The 19771-nt window shown below is 33.2% G+C and overlaps 1 long non-coding RNA gene across 1 annotated transcript; it reads right to left on the bottom strand.

Moving 5' to 3' along the window:
* Positions 1-1641: 1641 nt before the first annotated feature.
* LOC141520414 (uncharacterized) lies at positions 1642-19510 on the bottom strand. The gene is made up of 4 exons (XR_012477613.1): positions 19089-19510; positions 14707-14787; positions 13113-13251; positions 1642-1969 (listed from the first exon to the last, which is right to left on the bottom strand). It is a non-coding gene; the product is annotated as an uncharacterized LOC141520414 (long non-coding RNA).
* Between the last annotated feature and the right edge of the window lie 261 nt (positions 19511-19771).

Genomic DNA, 19771 nt, shown 5'->3' on the forward strand with positions numbered 1-19771 from the left:
AGACCAAGATTCATTAGACTTTGACTCATTATTTTCAGTACTTTACAATCCTTCACGAATAAAGTAATGAGGCAATGTTATCGTAAACATCAATTTAGAATAAGAAAATGAAATAATTAAAGCTAAAGAATTAAGAGTATTAACTTTTAAATAATGTTGCATTTGAATCATACAAAATAATTTTGCTTTTGTAAATATAAAGGATAGGTTCCACAGGTTCAGAAAGTGACAGAGGAATCATCCTCAAATGCTCCCGTAGGAAAATCAAGCGATAATCTGAATGCTTTTTAAAACTATTTTTGTATATAGTATACCTCCCAATAAGCCAAACACTATTAATAAACAATCATTTATTAAGTGATTCTGATGTACCATATACTGGATCAAGTACTGAGGATATAAAAGCAATAACAAAAAAAGGTGTTTACTTTCTAAAAGAGGAAAAATGCAAATAAAGATGTACACACAATTTATATATACAGATTAGGTGGAAGTAATGTCAGAAAAAAAGGTAGTTGTTGCTAGGGGGACTGAGAAAAGACAAATAGGTAAATTTTAGAAAAACTTGGAAAGACTTACATGATGCAAAGTGAAGTGAGCAGAACCAGGAGAACTTTGTCCACAGTTACAGCTAAACTATGAAGTGGTCGACTATCAATAATTTTGCTCTTCTCTGCAATACAGTGATTCAAAACAACTCTAAAAGACTTAAGATGGAAAATGCTATCCATCTCCAAAGAAAGAACAAACTGATGCAGTTTGAATGCAGATCAAAACAGATTATTTTCACTTTATTTTTTCATGAACTTTTCATTTTGGTTTTCTTTTTTTCTCTCACAACAGAACTAGTATAGAAATATGTTTACAGGATCGCACATGTATTACCTATATCAAATTGCTTACTGTTTTAGGGAGAGGGGAAGTATGGGGGAAGGTGAAAATTTGATACTCAATTTTTTCAATATGAATGTTGAAAATTCTTTTTTATATAATTAGAAAAAATAATATTTAAAAAAAGAAAGCTTAGCAAGGAGGCTAGTACAACTGGATTGTAGATGAGGGGAGAGGTGCAAAGTGTGAGAAACCTGAAAAGGCAGGAGGAACAGGTTATAAGGACTTTTGAATGGCAAAGAGAAGTATTTATATTTGATCTTGGAGGTGATAGAGAACACTACAGATTAATGAGCAGAAGGAATGACCAGGTAGGATTTATGCTTTAGGAAAATCACTTTGATAGCTATTGAAGTGAAGAATAAATTGGTGTGTGGAAGGTCTTGAGTCAGAGAAAGCAATTGAAAGGCCAGTGCCATAATATAAGCGAAAGGGGATGAATTATACTGGTGGTTTTGAGACAGAAATAGACATCTCTGAGAGATGCTATGAAGGTTAGAAAATTTATTATCAGATTTATTATGAGGAGTGAAAAGGAGTTAATTATGTTATCATGGTTGTATATCTGGGTGAATGTGAGGAAGGTGGTGTCCTTGACACTAATAGGTATATTCAGAAGGGAGAACTTGCTGATAAATGCTTATTGAATGAAAGATAACTATCTAGTCTTCAAAAACTCCATCATGTAATAGTAGCTACTCTTTGGAAATTGTTCTATACAAGAGAAAAAAGGATTATTTTGATCTCTTATATTATTTTAAAGATACATCATTTTTCCCTTGCATAACCTCACATCCTTTGTCACAATGCTTCAATGTAAGAGAAATGCTTTCATGTCTTTATTCAAATTCATCAGTTCCATACCTGAGATTACAGAGTTCTCTATCCCATTAATCTTTTTGATTCTCTAGCTGTAATTTCATTTCTCTTGTTTCTGATAATTCATCTTGTAGTTTCATAATTTTCATTTCTAAATTCTTAATTGTTCCTCTGAGTAGTATACAACAGCCTTTCTTAATTTCTGCTGTTTGTTCATATTTGAGAACTATATCCTCAAGTTTCAAAAGGCTAATGGGATCTGTATAGAGAAAAACACAAGTAAATAAAAATATTAGTATTTTAAAATCTGTAGGATAGTAGCAATATTCTTAGAATTCAGAAACACTGGCACTGATAAAAATAGTATCCCTATATAAAGCCAAAAGTTATACACAAAAATATTATTTTGAGAATAAATTTGTGTTGAATTAGAAAACAATTTATCTCTTTTTGTCAATGTGGACAATAATCTCAGCTATATATTTTTAAAATATTTTTATTATTTTTTCCAATTTCCATATAAAGTTTTCTACGTACTTCCTTTTACAAGTTTTTGTGTTCCACATTTTTCTACCACCCTCCCTTCTTTCCCCCCTTCCCAAGGCACAAAGCAAACTGATATGGGGTATACAATTCTGTTTAATTTATGTTATCCTGTGAAAGAAGAATTAGAACTAAGGGGGAAAATCATAAGGAAAAATAAAAAATACATAAAAGAAATTTTAAAAAGTAGACTAGTATGCTTTCTTCTGTTCAGAATTAAAAGTATTTTTTTTCTGGTTATGGATGGCATTTTCCATAAATAGTCTCCCATAGTTGTCTTTGAAGTGCTGAGAGGAGTTTAATCCCTCATAGTTGATTATTTTACAGTGATGTTGTTAGTGTTTACAATGCACTTTTGATTCTGTCCACTTCACTCAGTATCAGTTCAGGCAAGTTTTTTCAGGCCTTTCTGAAGACCAATCACACATGATTTTACAGAACAATAATATTTCACAGTATTCATATACCATAGCTTATTCAGTCATTCCCAAATGATGTACATCCTTTCAGTTTTCAGTTCTCTGCCATGACAAAAAGAGTTGCTATAAATATTTTTTTACATGTTAGTCTTTTTCCCTTTTTTTAGGATTTGTTTGTGATAAAGACCTAGTAGGAATTTTGCTGGATCAAAAAGTATGTAAAGTTTCATATTGCCCTTTGGGAAATGCTCTCCACAATATCTGGGGACAGTTCACAGCTACATCAACAATACATTAGTGTTCCAGTTTTCCTACAACCCCTCCAATGCTGATCATTTCTCTTTTTTGCCTTCTTAACCAATCTGATACTTGTTATATGGTACCTCATAATTGCTTTAATTTTCATGTCTAATCAATAAGGATTTGGAGCATTTTTTCATAAGAGTATATTAGTTTTAATTTCTTCAACTGAAAACTGCCTATTTATATCTTTTGACCATTTATCAGTTAGGGAATGACTTGCATTCTCATAAATTTGACTCTGTTCTCTACATATTTTAGGAAGGAGTCCTTTAATTAGAAACCCTCACTGCAAAAATTTTTTCCCCATCTTTGTGCATTCTTTCTAATCTTGGCTTTCCAATATTTCTAATCTTGCATTTATTCATGCAAAATTTTAATTCAATGTAGTGGAAACTAGTCATTTTGTAATTTATTATGCTCTCTATCACTGGTTTGGTCATACACTTCTCCCCATTCTCCTGACTGGCTTATGGTATCACCTTTTATGTTTAAATTCTCTACTCATTTTAAATTTATCTTGGTACAGGATGTACTTAGGTTTTAGCATATTACTTTCCAGATTACCCAGCAGTTTTTTGTCAAATAGTTAGTTCTTATTTGGAAGGTAGAATCTTTGGGTCTATTAAATAATCTATTACTGTAATCACTTTCTATTGCTTTACCTAATATGTTCCACTGATCCACACCTCTATTTCTTAACCAGTAACAGCCTATTTTTATGACTGCCACTTTATAACACAGTTTTAGACCTGATACGAATAGGCCACCTTCCTTTCCAATTTTTTTTTAAATTTCCTAGATATTATTGACCTTTTGCTCTTACAGATGAATTTTCTTACTATTTTTTCTAGCTCTATAAAAGAATGTTTTGGTAGTTTGATCATATGACACTGAATAACTAGTTTAATTTAGGCAGAATTGTCATTTTTATTACTTTAGCTCAGTCAACTCATGAGTAATTTACTTTTCTTGTAACTGTTTAGGTCTGACTTTGTATGAAAAGTGTTTTAAAACTGTGTTCATATAATTGCTGGTTTATCTTGCATGGTAGATATCCAAGCATTATATGTTATCTGCAATTACTTTAAATGGAATTTTTCTTTGTAGCTCTTCTTGATGGGCTTTTTTGATAATATATGGAAATACTGATGATTTATGTGATTTTATTTTAGCAACTTTGCTAAAATTGCTAATTGTTTCAATAAGTTGTTTTTATTTGATTTTCTAGGGTTCTCTAAGTATAACATTGTAGTTTTTTGCAAATGGGAATTTTGTTTCCTCATTGCCTATTAAAATTCCTTAAATTTCTTTTTCTTGCTTTATTGTTAAAGTTATCATTTCTAATGCAATATTAAATAATACAGTGATAATGGGCATATTTGTTTCATGGGAATACTTCTAGTTTGTCCACATTACATATAATGTTTGCTGATGTAAAAACATTGATACTGCTTATCATTTTAAGGAAAACTCCATTTATTCCTAGAATCACTAGTCTTTTTAATTGTAATGAGTGCTATATTGTGTCAAAGTCTTTTTCACCATCTATTGAGATAATTATATGATTTGTTATTTTTGTTATTAACATGATCAATTTTGCAGCTTGATTTTCTAATATTAAACCATTCCTGCACACCTGGTATAAATCCATCCTGATCGTAGGGCATTATTTTAGTAATAACTTTTTCTAATCCCTTTGCTAAAATTATATTTAAAATTTTTACATTAATGACTTAAGGGTTGAACCAAGATGGCAGTGTGAAGCTAGCATCATCTCAGAGCTTTTCCCAGAAGGTCTAGGATATGTTATTCAGAAGGGCAAAAGGCCTTGAATTATGCAAGTACTAAGTACTCTGAAAAATTCAGCATATTTTTTCAGGTGCAAAAGATGGATTGTCAATGAAATACAGGACTTCCAACATTTTCTGATAAAAAGACCAAAAACTAAACAGAAAATTCAGTCTCCAAATAGAAGACTCAAGAGATGTGTAAAAAAGGTAAACAAAAAAGAGGAAAAATGCTAATCACACTGTATACATCTCATTTAAAAATTGTATTTCTCTTAGGACAGTTAGAGGGCATTAAAGGGCATACCCACTATTACATGATGCACTTTTTGTAGACTAGATAGTTATCTTTCAATCAACAAGCATTTATTAGCAAGCTCTCCCTTCTGAATATCCCTATTAATGTCAAGAACATCACCTTCCTCACATTCAACCAGATATACAACCATAATAACATCATTAACTCCTTTTTTACTCCTCATCATCAATCTGATAATAAATTTTCTAACCTTCATAGCATCTCTCAGAGATGTCCATTTCTGTCTCGTAACCACCAGTGTAATTCATCTTCTTTTGCTTATATTATTTTTTTAGGGTTTTTTGGCAAGGCAAATGGGGTTAAGTGGCTTGCCCGAGGCCACACAGCTAGGTAATTATTAAGTGTCTGAGACTGGATTTGAACCCAGGTACTCCTGACTCCAAGGCTGGTGCTTTATCCACTATGCCACCTAGCTGCCCGTTTTGCTTATATTATTGCACTGGCCTTTCAATTGCTTTCTCTGACTCAAGACCTTCTACACACCAATCTATTCTTCACTTCAATAGCTACCAAAGTGATTTTCCTAAAGCATAAATCCTACCTGGTCATTCTTTCTGCTCATTAATCTGTAGTGTGCTATATCATCTCCAAGATCAAATATAAACACTTCTCTTTGGCATCCAAAAGCCCTTATAACCTGGTTCCTCCTGCCTTTTCAGTTTTCTCACACTGTACTCCTCTCCCCTCATTTACCATCCAGTTGTACTGGCCTCCTTGCTAATCTTTCTTTTTAAATATTGTTTTTCTAATTATAGAAAAAGACAATTTTCAACATTCATGTTTAAAAGATTGAGGATTAAATTTTTGCCCTTTAACAGTTGAAGGGATTGTTCTTAAAGGATATATGATATAAATGAGACATGAAGCAATTGGATTACCTGGGTGAGATATTTCCTATTGAGAGAGGAGAAGGGAGAGGATGTAGAGGGTCTAAATTATAAGGAAATCATAAAGTGACCTTATTTTACTGTTTAGTTAAGGAGGTTTGTGGTACAATAGGGATAGAGGATGGGAGTGTACTTTGAAAGGTTGAATTTAAAAAGATCACGAAATGATCTTACTTTATTTCATACTTTGGTAACAAGGGTTATAGTGTTAAAGTTAGAGTACTAGAGGAACAGAGGGAGAGAGTGAGCCCAATATTTTAGTTAAGGAGGAGTGCAGTGCTATGGTTAGAGTACTAAAGGGACAGAGGAAGAGATATACCAAATACTTTGGTCTGAGAGAGTAGAAGTATTAAGGCTAGAAAGTTTGGGGACAGGAGCAGAGATTGAATCAGAAATTTTGGTTACAGTGGTTGTAGAGATATGGTTGGTGTACTATATATAGACACAGTGAGAGAGTGTACTTAGAGGGACTGGAAATGAAAAGATCATGAAGCAATTTTGCTTTACTTGATATTTTGACTACAAGTGAAAGAAATGTTGGGAGTGGGGTACAAACAGTTCATGAAATTATTTATCTTTGTATGATGCTTTGGCTCATGAGGACTGTGTATCCATGGAGGGTACTTGAAAAGTGAGGGTGGAATAAGTTGATTATAATCTGGTGTGATTTATGACTCTTGAGAAGTGTATCCCTAATGGGACAGAAGAGGTGATTTTACTTAATGACTAAGGCAATGCTACTTATTAGTCAGCAATCAAGCAAGCAAACAAGCAATCAAACTTTGGGAAAAAACAAGACATACAAAAAGTAGTATTTTTGCCAGAAGGGTGAGTAGGTAAAAGATGGGGTTAAAACAATAAAGACATAAGAAGAAGGACTCTAGTAGGAGAAAGCTAGGCATTACAGGAAAAATAACAGCAATTAAAGATATGGAGACACATATTATACTAAAGGGAAAGAAGAGAGGGTATGAATACTGCATAAATTTTTCTCTCCAAGATTTGGCCCAATAAGGGAATAACATACACTCTCAATTGGATTTAAAAGTCTATCCTACCCTTCAGGGAAGTGGGGGGGTGAAAGAAAGGGTGAGAAAGGATGACAAAAGGGTAGACAAAAGTAAAAATAAAAGCAAAGTTAAAGTTAATATTTAAAAGAAAAGTTTAAGGGGAAAGGGAGTAAAACATTGGAGAGGAGGACTAAGAGGAAAGGAAAGAGAAAGATAGCAAGGAAGGAAATACAGAATTAGTAATCTTAACTGTAAATGTGAGTGGGATGAACTCTTCCCAAAATGGAAGGAGATAAGAGAATTAAAAACCAGAATCTTACAATATGTTGTTTACAAGAAACACATTTAAAGCAGAGACATACACATGGAGTAAAGAAAAAGTCTGGAGCAAAATACATTATGCTTTAGCTGAAGTCAAAACAATAGAGAGTAATGATTCTGATCTGAGACAAAGCAAAAACAAAATTAGATATCATTAAAAGATATAAGGAAAGAAACCACACCTTCTTAAAAGGCACTATAGGCAATGAATTTATCTCATTATTAAACATATATGAACCAAGTGGAAGAGTCTTCAAATCCTTATAGGAGAAACTAAATGAAATACAGAGAGACATGGACAGCAAAACTAAAATAGCGGAAGACCCTCAACCTTCCTCTTTCAGAATTAGATAAATATGACCAACAAAATAAACAAGAAAGAAGTTAAAAAGTTGAATAAAATCTTAGAAAACTTAGATTTGACAGACCTATGGAGAAAACTGAACAAGGACAGAAAGGAATGTAGCATTTTCTCTGCAATACAAAAACCTTACAATCAAATGCAGAAAGGCAGAAAAAAAATGCATGTTTTTCAGAACATGAGGCTATAGAAAATACATAACAACCATGGAAAGATAAACCAAATTTAATTGGAAAATAAATAACCAGGGATAGCTAGGTGGTGCAGTGGATAGAGCACTAGCCCTGGAGTCAGGCGGACCTTAGTTCAAATCTTGCCTCAGATACTTAATAATTGCCTAGATGTGTGACCTTGGGCAAGTCACTTAACCCCATTGCCTTGAATAAATAAAATTAAAAAAATAAATAACCTGATTTTAAGGAATGAATGGATCAAACAAGAAATGATAAAAATAATATACTATTACATCCAAGAAAATAACAACAATGAGACAACAATACCAAAATTTATGGATTCAGTCAAAGAAGTTTTTAGGAAAATTTTTTGCTCAAAATGGTTATATGAATAAAATAGAAAAAGTGGAGATCAATGAATTGGAAATATGACTAAAAAGCTAGGAAAAAACATATTAAAAATCCCCAATTACATGACAAATTCAAATATTCTGAAAATTAAAGTTGAAATAAAGAAAATGTCAATAAATTTGACTACCTGAATGAAACTTTTTTTTTAGGTTTTTGCAAGACAATGGGGTTAAGTGGCTTGCCCAAGGCCATACAGCTAAGTAATTATTAAGTGTCTGAGGCCAGATTTGAACTCAAGGACTCCTGACTCTAGGGCAGGTGCTCTATCCACTGTGCCACCTAGTTGCCCTGACTACCTGAATGAAATGGGTATAAGAACTACCCAGATTAACACAGGAGGAAATAAAATACTTAAATAATCCAATTTCTGAAAAAGAAATTGAAGAAATACTCAATAAACTCCCTAAGAAGAGAATTTCTAGAATTAGATGAATTTGCAGTTGAATTCTACCAAGCATTTAAGGATTGATTCCAATTTCAAATGAATTATACAGAAAAATATAAGGAGTTCTGCCCAATTCCTTTTATAACATTAATATGAAACTGATATCTAATTCAGGAAGAGTCAAATCAGACAAAGAACATTATAGACCAATCCTCCTAATGGACATCAATGCAAAACTCTTAGAATTTTAGCAAAAGGATTGCAATGAGTTATATTTAGAATAATAGACTATGATCAAGTAGGATTTATACAAGGTAGACAAGGATGGTTAAATATTAGGAAAATATTCATCAAAATTGAACATATCAATAACAAAACCAACAGAAATCATAGAATTATTTCGAGATGCTCATAAATATCTTTTAAAAAATGCAATACCTATTAAAACACTAGAGAATATAGGAATAAATTGAGTTTTCCTCAAAATGATAACAGAATTGATCTAAAATCATCCAAAAACATTATATATAATGGGAATAAACTATGAGCATTTCCAGTAAGATCAAGGATGAAACTAGGATGCCCATTATCACCACCACTATTCAATATAGTATTGGAAATGCTAGCTTTAGTAATAAGAGAAGAAAAAGAAACTGAAGGAATTAGAATTGGTAATGAGGAAGCAAAACTTTTACTGTTTGTAGAGAATAGGATGGTATCATTAGAGAACCCTAGAAAATCAATTAAATCACTACTTGAAACTATTTACAACAGCATGATAGCAGGATATAAAATAAACCCACATCAATCATCATGAACAAATGGACAAAAAAGCCCAAGGGTAAGAGATAGAGAAATTCCATTTAAAGTAATTGTAGACAACATAAAATACTTGAGAATCTGCATCCCAAGACAGAACCTCAGAAACTGTATGAAAACAATTACAAAATACTTCTCATACAAATAATGTCAGATTGAAACAATTAGAAATACATCAATTGTTCCTGAATAGGCTGAAGCAATGTAAAAAAATGACAATTCTATCCAAATTAAATTACTTATTCTGTGCCATATTAATCAACTATCAAAAAAACTACTTAACAGAGCTAGGAAAAAAGAACAACACAAGTTCAAGAATATCAAGGAAATTAATTTAAAATATTGCAAAGGGAGGTGGGCCTAGCTGTACAGATCTAAAACTATATTATAAAGCAATAGTCATCAAAACTGCTTGCTAAGAAATACCATAATAGATCAGTGGAATCCAAAAGGCACAAAAGAAACAGTAGTAAATGACGATAGTAATCTATTGTTTAACAAAGCTGAAGAAATTAGTTTCTGTGATAAATCACTATTCAATTAAAAACTGATGGAAAAACTGGAAAATAGTATAACAAAAACTGGGCATAGAACCACATCTCATATAAGATGTAGTTATAAGGGTGATACCATAGACCATTTAAGATATCAAGCAGTACTCTGTCAGATCTTTGGAAAGGGGAGAATTTTATGTGCATTATAAAATGAAAAATGAATGATTTCTACCATATTAAATTTAAAAGTTTTTGTATTAATAAAACCAAAGAAGCCAAGATTAGAAGGAAAACAGAAAGCTGGGAAACAATTTTCATGGCTAGTAGTTCTGATAGTTCTGATAACAGTCTCATTTCTAAAATATAAAGAGAATAGAATCTAATTTATAAGGTTACAAGTTATTCCTGAATTGAAAAATAGTTAAAGGAAATGATCAGGAAGTTTTCAAATGAATAAATAAAAAGTTATATATAGTCATATGAAAAAATGCTCCAAATCATTATTGATTAAAGAAATGCAAATGAAAGCAACTATCACACCAAGAAGATTGACTAAGATGACAAAAAGTGAAAATGATTAATGTCGGAGAGTCAATGTTAAGATTGAGACATGAATGCACTTTTGGTGGAGTTGTGAACTAATCCAATCTTCTGAAGAACAATCTGGAACTATGCTCAAAGAGAAATAAAATTGATCATACCCTTTGATTCAGCAATGCCAAACTAATTCAAAAACATTTATAAAAGATGGGACAAGTCCCACATGTTCAAAAAATATTTATAGCAGTTTTTTTTTTTGTAGTGGCAAAGAATTTGAAATTGGAGAGATGCCCACCATTTGGGAAATGGCTAAATATGTTATGATATATGAATATCATTGGGTTTTATTTTTCTATAAGGATCAATGAATGATTGAACTTTAGAAAAGTATGGGAAAATTTACAGGAACCAATGCTAAGTTAAGGGAGAAGAGCCTAAGAAACAATGGCCACCTTAATAACAACATTGTGATGTGATCAGTTATGATGGTTGCAGCTCCTCTTAGCAGTTCAGGGCTCTAGCACAACCCTGGACAATGCCATCCACATCCAGAGGAAAAACAAAAAGCAAAAGGAAACCCCTGCCCAAACACCACAGAATCTGAATGGGCAATATGTTCACTTTAAAATTTCTCTTATGTTTTTCCTTCCTTCACATGGTTTTCTTTCTTTTTCCTTCATTTCTCATTCACAAAATGACTAATATGTAAATATGTTAAATACAAAACTACATGTACAACTTTTACCCAGACTGTCCATGACCGAGGGGAATGGGAAGTCAGGGTGGTAAAAAGAAAAAAAAGGTGTAACTTTTAAATGTGGAGAATGGATGAATGTTGAAAAACATAAAGAGCCAAGATGGTGGAGTAGAAGCAGGAATTCCCAGAAGCTTTTCCCTAGACCACTCCAAATGCCTTAAAATTAAGAGACTAATCAAATACTAGAGTGGTAGAAGACACAGTAAGTCTGAATACACTTTTGCAGCTCAAGATAACCTGGAAGATTTGTGGGAAGGGTCTGTTCCAATTGGGTTGGAAAGGGCCAGAGTGCAGTCTGGGTCCCAGTGCTGAAACGGATCCTGGGGGGCACCTGGGTCCATGGCAGCAGGGATGGTTTCCAGATCTCTCAACCCAGGGATCACCAAGGACAACATGGAAGATCAGCAGGAAAACTGCCACACTGGGAAACTGCAGAGGCGCCCAGCAGCTACTTCCATAGCACTCAGTCTACAGATCATAAGGGGATCCACAGAGACATCGAGAAGTCTCACTGTTATCCTTGGGACAGGACTCTCTTGCTTTGCCCACCCTCAGATCCAGTTTACAGTCTGGGCCTAATTATGAGGGATTGAATTATGTTGAACTGCTTGTAAGGAAGATGATACAATAAATTCATATGAACCCTCTCATTTATTACAGCAATTAGTACGAGCATATTTAGACAAGACACAGGAGGGAGCTGTATATGAAAGTATAATATATTATAAAGATAGAGTTAATGAATGAGAATGAAATGTACCGGAAGAAAGGGAAAAGAGAGGTAGAATGGGCTGTTATTTCATGTAAAAGAGGTAAGAAAAAGCTTTGCAATTGAGTGAAATGGAGGGAGGTGAGGGTGAATGAGTGAGCCTTCATTCTCATTAGAAATGTCTTAGAGAAGAAAAATGATACATAATAGGAAATAAAAATCTATCTTACCCTAGAGGAAAATGGAGGGGACAGGGGAGGGAGGGGGAGAGTAGGAGATAGAGGAGAGGGAAGATCATGGGAGAGGGTAGTAGATTCAACCCACTTTTGAGGATGGACAGGAAGAAAGGACATAGAGAATACAATAAATGGGGAGGAATAGGATGGAGGGAAGTACATCTAGCAATAGCAAGTATGGGACAAATACTGAAGCAATTTCTCTGAAGGACTTATGATGAAGAATGCAATCCATTCCAGAGACAGAGCATCTGAACATTGACTGAAATACCTTTTTTTTCTCTCACTCTATTTTTCCTTGAGATTTCTCTGTTTTGTGGGGAGAGGACTGATTATGTCTACTTCTACATCAAGTTACAGATCTAATATACTTGTTGTCTGGTTTCCCTTGACAATTTTCAATTCCTCATATAATTCAGTGTCTGGCAGAATTGAAGTAGCAAGTATGTGAGCAAGAACACAATTGCTAGAGTTAAATATACTGATTGTAGTAGATGGAGAAGTTGACAGTAAGAAATGATAAGATCAAAAATTCAAAGCAAAAGGAGGAGGATTGTGTTTCACACAGTAAATGCTTAGGGCAGAATATGAAACTAGGAATCATGTCAAGTACACTCTCCTATATATCATGCTGACAGAAGAATTACATAAAGTAGGCAGAAAATTTGCAGAATTGTTGACATTTTTGTCAATTAGGGAAAGATTTTAATCTTGGAGCTATTTTTTTTCTATGAAAGACATCACAGCCAGATAACTTTATGCATCTACACAAATCATGTTCTTCACTGTTTTTTCTATTGTTGACAATGTAAAATTCATCTCTTTCAACTTAATATTCAATATTAATAACTCACATTTAGTAATTTAGCACATACACTTTGGTTTCTGTTCAACTGATTTTTATTAGGAAATTTAAAAATATTCTTACCTTTACAATCAACACTAAGTTTTTTGATCAATACCATAATGTTATTATGATTTGAAGAAGTTAATTCATGATTTTCTATAGAAATGTAGCTTGACTGAGTGAAGTCATCAGCATAATCTGTCTCTATCTGTACTTTGTCCTACAAAACACATAATAGTTTATGAAATTTTGGTAGAACGCTGTGTAATTGGTATGAGCTGAGTCATCAAGAAATATAAAATTATATCCATTATGTTTGACTACATTTTAAGCTTTCAAAGACATTCTATATGGCAACTAATATAATCATACATGTGTGCTAATTAATATATTGTAAGCTTTAAGAGGTCAAGGACTTCCCTATTTATTTTACTATCTTTCTTAGGGCTTGGCATAAGGCACTTCATATTACTTGTTATTGCTTTTGAAACTGGTTTACCAGTATGTTATATGAATATATTATGGGAGAAATATGGTATGACATGGACATTATTCTGACAGGATGAGGAGTCACTTTCCCCTCTAGTGAAAGTACTTCTGTTAATGAGACCATACACAGATCCTCTGCAGTACTAGATTCCAAACTTAAATGTGATTTAACAGTACAACAAAATTCAGAGACAGAAATTCTATTAAAATAAGTTTGACTTTTTCCAGGTATATTTGAAAAATAAGATCCACTTACATCAGTGACTTAATCAGAGAATATCCTATAAGTTAGAGGTAGAAAATGTAGTTAAAAGTAATAAATTCTGAGAGTAGGTGAAGAAAATAGGTTCTACTGATTTTCAGGTGCTTAATCAACTATTACATTCACACAATTTTAATTTAAACAGAGAACACTGTATACATAGTCATATCCTCACATTTGTCTCTATAGTTTTTGCCTAGTAGTTCCTTAAGTATAATCTGTCTCAGAAAACACTATTCTAAGAATAAGAATTGTTTATTACTCTATGCAGAATAGAGATACTATTTATTGAATGAACAAGTACAGTTCACATTTTTATAGCATTTCACTAAGAACTTTCCTTATAACAATTCTGTTAATAATGCAAGTATTCTTCAAACCCTGCCTCTGCTTCTTTTTGCTTGTGTGACTTCAGGCAAACCACTAATCTTGTCTGAGTACATTTTCCTCAACTCTAAAATAAAGAGACTGGATAAAATGACAGTTAAAGTGTCTTCTAGTACTAAATCTATTCTATGAAAGCTGTAGAATGTAAATTTGAACCCTATTCTTCTGATTTCAAGTTTGATTTTCTTTCCACCAGTGCTTAGATATAGTGAAAACCACATTCCTATTAATTACTGTCTATGCAGCTGTGTTCTGATACCATAATAAGCAAAGTGGAGTGCAATATCACTGAGACTATTCCTCATGAAGGAGAAAACAAGTTTCAAAGGTCAAAGACAGGAAAGTTGTGTAATAATGTATACAAATGGAAGGCTGGACTTCCCATCTCTACCATGATAGAACGTTTTTCTTGCATATGAAATACAGTAACCTGAAGTGAAAGTACCATTGTGCCTATGTCTATTTAGAAAGAATAGACAACTCTTAGAAAAAAGAGTAACAGGACATTAGTCTTCTAGAACCACAAAAAATACTCACTAATATTTTTCCATGAGAAAATACAGTAATATCTTACTGTTCTTCATCATGATCTGCTTCATTTACACTGCTCTATCAGGACTATGGAAAAAGAGACAAGTTAAGGCATGCATGTTTTCAAAAGATGATGTAATACTGGGATGCTATTTATTTATTCATTTGAAGGGGTTTTTTGCATCTTTCATACACATGGCAGAATCATTGTAGGAAAAAAACATCCATGGAATGAATTGTTCTTAAATTGTTCTTTATTAAAAACTAAGAAAACAATGGGGAAATTAAGTGAACAGAAAAAATAGGGAAATTATTTTTCCATCCCTAACTAATATTTTGAATATTTAATTTCCTAGATGAGGACTTTTAATGGATAGCCTCTTTTCTAATGCATCAACTATGAACTGCCTGGCTGTGAAGCCCCTTAATATTAATCCAATAATGAAATGTCTGTTCTAATCATATTTATGTCTTCTCTAATCTTATCTTCAAATCTTCCTATTAACATGTTTTCTTTACCTAAAATATTCCCCCTTTCCCTGCCTCTACTTAGAGTAAAAGACATTAACTTTACAAAACCTTATAGTTGTGACTAGTCAAATTTTGTGTAAAGATTTTGGAATCAGAGAGAAGCCAAGCTTGTTATAAGCCAACAGTGCCAGGAACAAATAATGATATGCTGATTTTAAGATGCAAAGATTCCAGAAGTAGGGAGGTGATAGTTTTCTGACATCCCTTGAGCATAGCATATTTGAAGAGTTGTGTTTATTTTTGAGAGATATATTTTATGAAAGGCATTTAGAACTCAGAATGTGTCTAGAGTAGAGAAATCAGGATAGCTTAAGGATGAAGACCATGTCAAATAAAAAGCAAGTGAAAAAAAATTTAAAAAATTAAAAAAAGCAATTGAAGCCATTGCAGATGATTATTCTAGAGAGGAGAGGAAGAGTTGGGGGAACAGGGAGTGGTATACATACACACACACATATATATGAGTGTGTGTGTGTGTGTGTGTGTATTCAAATATATGACATTCTAAATGTTTAATTGACTCTCAAAGGTAGGACTAGAACAGAAGGTCATTTAGCATCAATCCAAGAAAAACAACAAAACATCTCAACAATTAGACTTATTTGGAATTAGCATATTATATTGGGGAAGAGGGTGGTTTGTGTGTGTATGAGTCTGTTTGCACATAAACAAGTGAGCAATTAACAATAACAATGGTGTGAAAGTTATTCTTTGATTCAAGTTATAATGGATCTCACAAGCTGCCTATTGCTCTGTTCACATAGACTTTAGGTGCCTTCACTTTCCCATTCAGTTAAAGCATCTGGAATATTTTTAATTGATATTTTATTTTTCCAAATACATGTTATGAAAGGATTTTCAAAATACATTATTACGCTTTTGTATATTTTTGAGTGTCAAAATTTCCTTCCACCCTCTCTTCCCACCTCCATGCCTTCCACATCATATTGTTCATACACATTTGTGTTAAACATGTTTACAGATTAGTCATTTTTGTTAAGAGGAATTAGTATTAAAGGAAAGAAATATGTGAGATATTATTTAAACAGTGAATGTGGTGTTCATCAGATTTGAAGGATTTTCTTTTGTTTTGTTTTGTTTTTCTTCCTCTGGATGGGGATATCTTTCTCTATAGCCTGTCTGATAAAGTTGAGCTAGTTCTCTGCTGCATCCATCAGGGTTGCTCATCTCACAGTGTTGCTATTATTGTGTACATTGGTCTCTTAGTTCTGCTCCATTTGCTAAGCACCAGATCCTGTAACTCATCCCTTGTTTCTCTAGAGTCGGATCATTTATGATTTCTTATAGAACAAGAGTATTCAATAATATTCATATATGATAACTGGTTTAACCATTCTCCAGTTGATGGGCATCTACATCTGGCATATTTTGTGATACTTCTTGATATCAATTTATTTCAACTATTCTTATTCACAGATTTCACAGAATTTCATTAGAATGTACCCTTGCTTCTATTAGCTTTTAGTCAAAACTTTTCAAAAGAATAGACATTTCTCTGGTGCATTAGAATTATTTCTCTTTCCCAGTACTAAATACAGACCCCAATGAGATCTTTTTACTTACTGACAGGAAAGATCCTGGAGACAACACAATATTCTTAGCAATATTTTTGAACTAGCAAATAACTTAAGAATATAATAGTTGCCCATTGACTGGAAAATGGTTGAACAAACTGTGCTCTGTTTATGGAATGGAACATCTCTCTCTCTCTCTCTCTCTCTCTCTCTCTCTCTCTCTCTCTCTCTGTGTGTGTGTGTGTGTGTGTGTGTGTGTGTGTGTGTGTGTGTGTGTGTGTAGAAATCATGACTATAGAGAAGCATGAAAATATTTATATAAATTAATGCAAAATGAGGCAGCTGGGTGGTGTAGTGGACAGAGCACTGGCCCTGAAGTCAGAAGGACCTGTGTTCAAATCTGGCTTCAGATATTTATTACCTAGCTGTGCGACCTTGGGCAAATAAATTAACCCCATTGCCTTGCCAAAAACTAAATAAATAAATAAATGCAAAATGAAGGAAAAGCAAGACAATACTATGAATCCTAATTGTAGTATGTAAATATTAAGGACAATAAAACAACTGAAACTGAATACTGTGAGATTATAATTACCAAGTTTGGTCAAGATTAGATAGTACCCTCTTCTTCCTTTTATGCATGGTGGAAGACTATCAGTGTGAGCATTGTATGCAATATTATTGTCGTGTTTAGTTGTGCTGGACTCTATTTTTTTATTTTTAGGTTTTTTTAGGGTTTTTTGCAAGGAAAATGGGGTTCAGTGATTTGCCCAAGGCCACACAGCTAGGTAATTATTAAGTGTCTGAGACCAGACTTGAACCTCGGTACTCCTGACTCCAGGGCTGGTGCTATATCCACTGCGCCACCTCGCCACCCCTATTTTTTGTTTTAAAGGATGTTTGATTGGGAAATGAATCTGATGCAAAAACAAATAGATGGTAACAAAAATGATAGCTTCCTTTTCCTTTTTTCATAACGAAAGCATTCTTTCTCTCAAGTGCTCATGATTTTACTGTCCACCATAAATGATTCTTTTATTTTTATTTTTAGGTTTTTGCAAGGCAAATGGGGTTAAGTGGCTTGCCCAAGGCCACACAGCTAAGTAATTATTAAGTGTCTAAGACCAAATTTGAACCCAGGTACTCCTGACTCCAAGGTCAGTGCTTTATCCACTACACCACCTAGATGCCCCAATAAATGATTCTTAATATGACTAATCAGGGAAAAGTAGACAACTTTCTATGAGCCACTGAGGTCACAGTGAAGGAGTACCAGCATTGAGTCAGGGGAAAAATGCTCTTTTCAGTGCCTACCAAATGTTATGCTTATATAAATACTGTTTTCTTGAACATAATTTTTACCCTTGAAATTAATCATTTGACAATATGATAAATTAAGGCTAATTTTAACTTATGTCTTAACACCTTAAGGGAAGTACATTTGGGCTTGATTTTCCACATTTGCTATGGTTCAGATGTAGATGCTTACGATTTCAAACTTTAGAGGTCTATATTGCTATTAGGTTATCCTCTATCATCTTATGGTCCCATGATTTTTTTTGGGGGGGGGAGTGAAGGTGCAAGTAGCAGTTATCTGCTTGTGCTCTTCCTCAGCCCATCCATAGGACTCCTAGAGGAACTGATAGAGCAAATGCTATCTAGGGCTTTCTCTACCTTTATGCCAATTCCTGTTTTCTCTTCCCCCCATCCTGTAAGGACACTAAACCTTTCTTTTGATAGCCCCATTCCTGTAGGGCAGAACCAGAATTCTCTTCCACTTGGACCCTCACTCTGCCCCTGCCACCCCCACCACATAGTGGTTAGTGAGTAGGTGGTTCTTTTTTATGTTTTGCATATCCTCAATTTAAAATGTGAACTTCTGGAAAGTTTAGGTTGTCTTTTTTATTTGTATCCTCAGTGATACATACAAATGTTAAGCACCTAAATTCATTCATTCTTATATCAGTTCTAATGGTGAAGGACTTTGGTAACAGTATATTTTAAGGTCTCATTAGGACTTATTAATACATGGCAAACTATCTTGCTTTGCTCCTTGCTACTCTTAAATGTTATTCTTTTGGACTAACAAAAGACTACATACCTTCCTTTTTCAATAGATGCTGATGTGATAGTCCTAGATTAAAAGAACATATTGAAAACAAAAAAGAAATATATATTTATGGGGTTTTAATTTCTTTCTTGGCAAAAAATAAAACTGAAGTTGATGCAGGGTGAATCTGACTTCATTTTTTAGAGTAAAGTGAACTTACCATTAACATGATTATTGACTAATATTCCAGTTGAATATTTTCACTATCTTACCCTTTTAAAAGATGGTGCACAGGCACTGAAATTTCCTTGGAACAAATAACATTCATTATTGGAATTTCTTCCCAAGAGATTTTATTTTCCTTATCTTCACCATGCTCTTTGCTCTCCACAGAAATCAGCTCATGAACTTTACCAACTGTTTTAATTGTAGCTATTGTATCACCATCTTTTTCCTCCATTGTTAATATTTCATTGTGTTGATGCTTTTTCTTTTCTTCTTCAACCTAAAAAGAAAGATTAATTAATATATTATAATTATCACCTTATTAAATATATATATATATATATATATATATATATATTATTTGGATGTTTCTGTTTATTTAGGGTCAAGTACTAGATCTGTGATTTAACAAGGAATTCTTAGAGAAAACTCCCTCTACCAATACTGATCTGCACGTTTTCAGAAACTTCTGACTCAGATTCTAGAAGTCTGAGATATCAGATGACTTGCCTATACATGTCAGAGGCAGGACCTTCAACTAGGTATTCTTGGCTCACTTAGCCATTATGCCATGCTGCCTCTCATGATCCTACATTTATTATCAAATATATAACTTTTTATGAAAACAAAAATTTTAAATAAAATTTTAATAGTTTGAAAGAAAAATTTGTTCAACTTTCAATGTGATAGCTCCATTCCCATCTCATGATTTTTCTACCTTTTTCTTTTC

The sequence above is a fragment of the Macrotis lagotis genome, chromosome 4 (assembly GCF_037893015.1).
Source record: "Macrotis lagotis isolate mMagLag1 chromosome 4, bilby.v1.9.chrom.fasta, whole genome shotgun sequence".
Taxonomy (NCBI): Eukaryota; Metazoa; Chordata; class Mammalia; order Peramelemorphia; family Peramelidae; genus Macrotis; species Macrotis lagotis.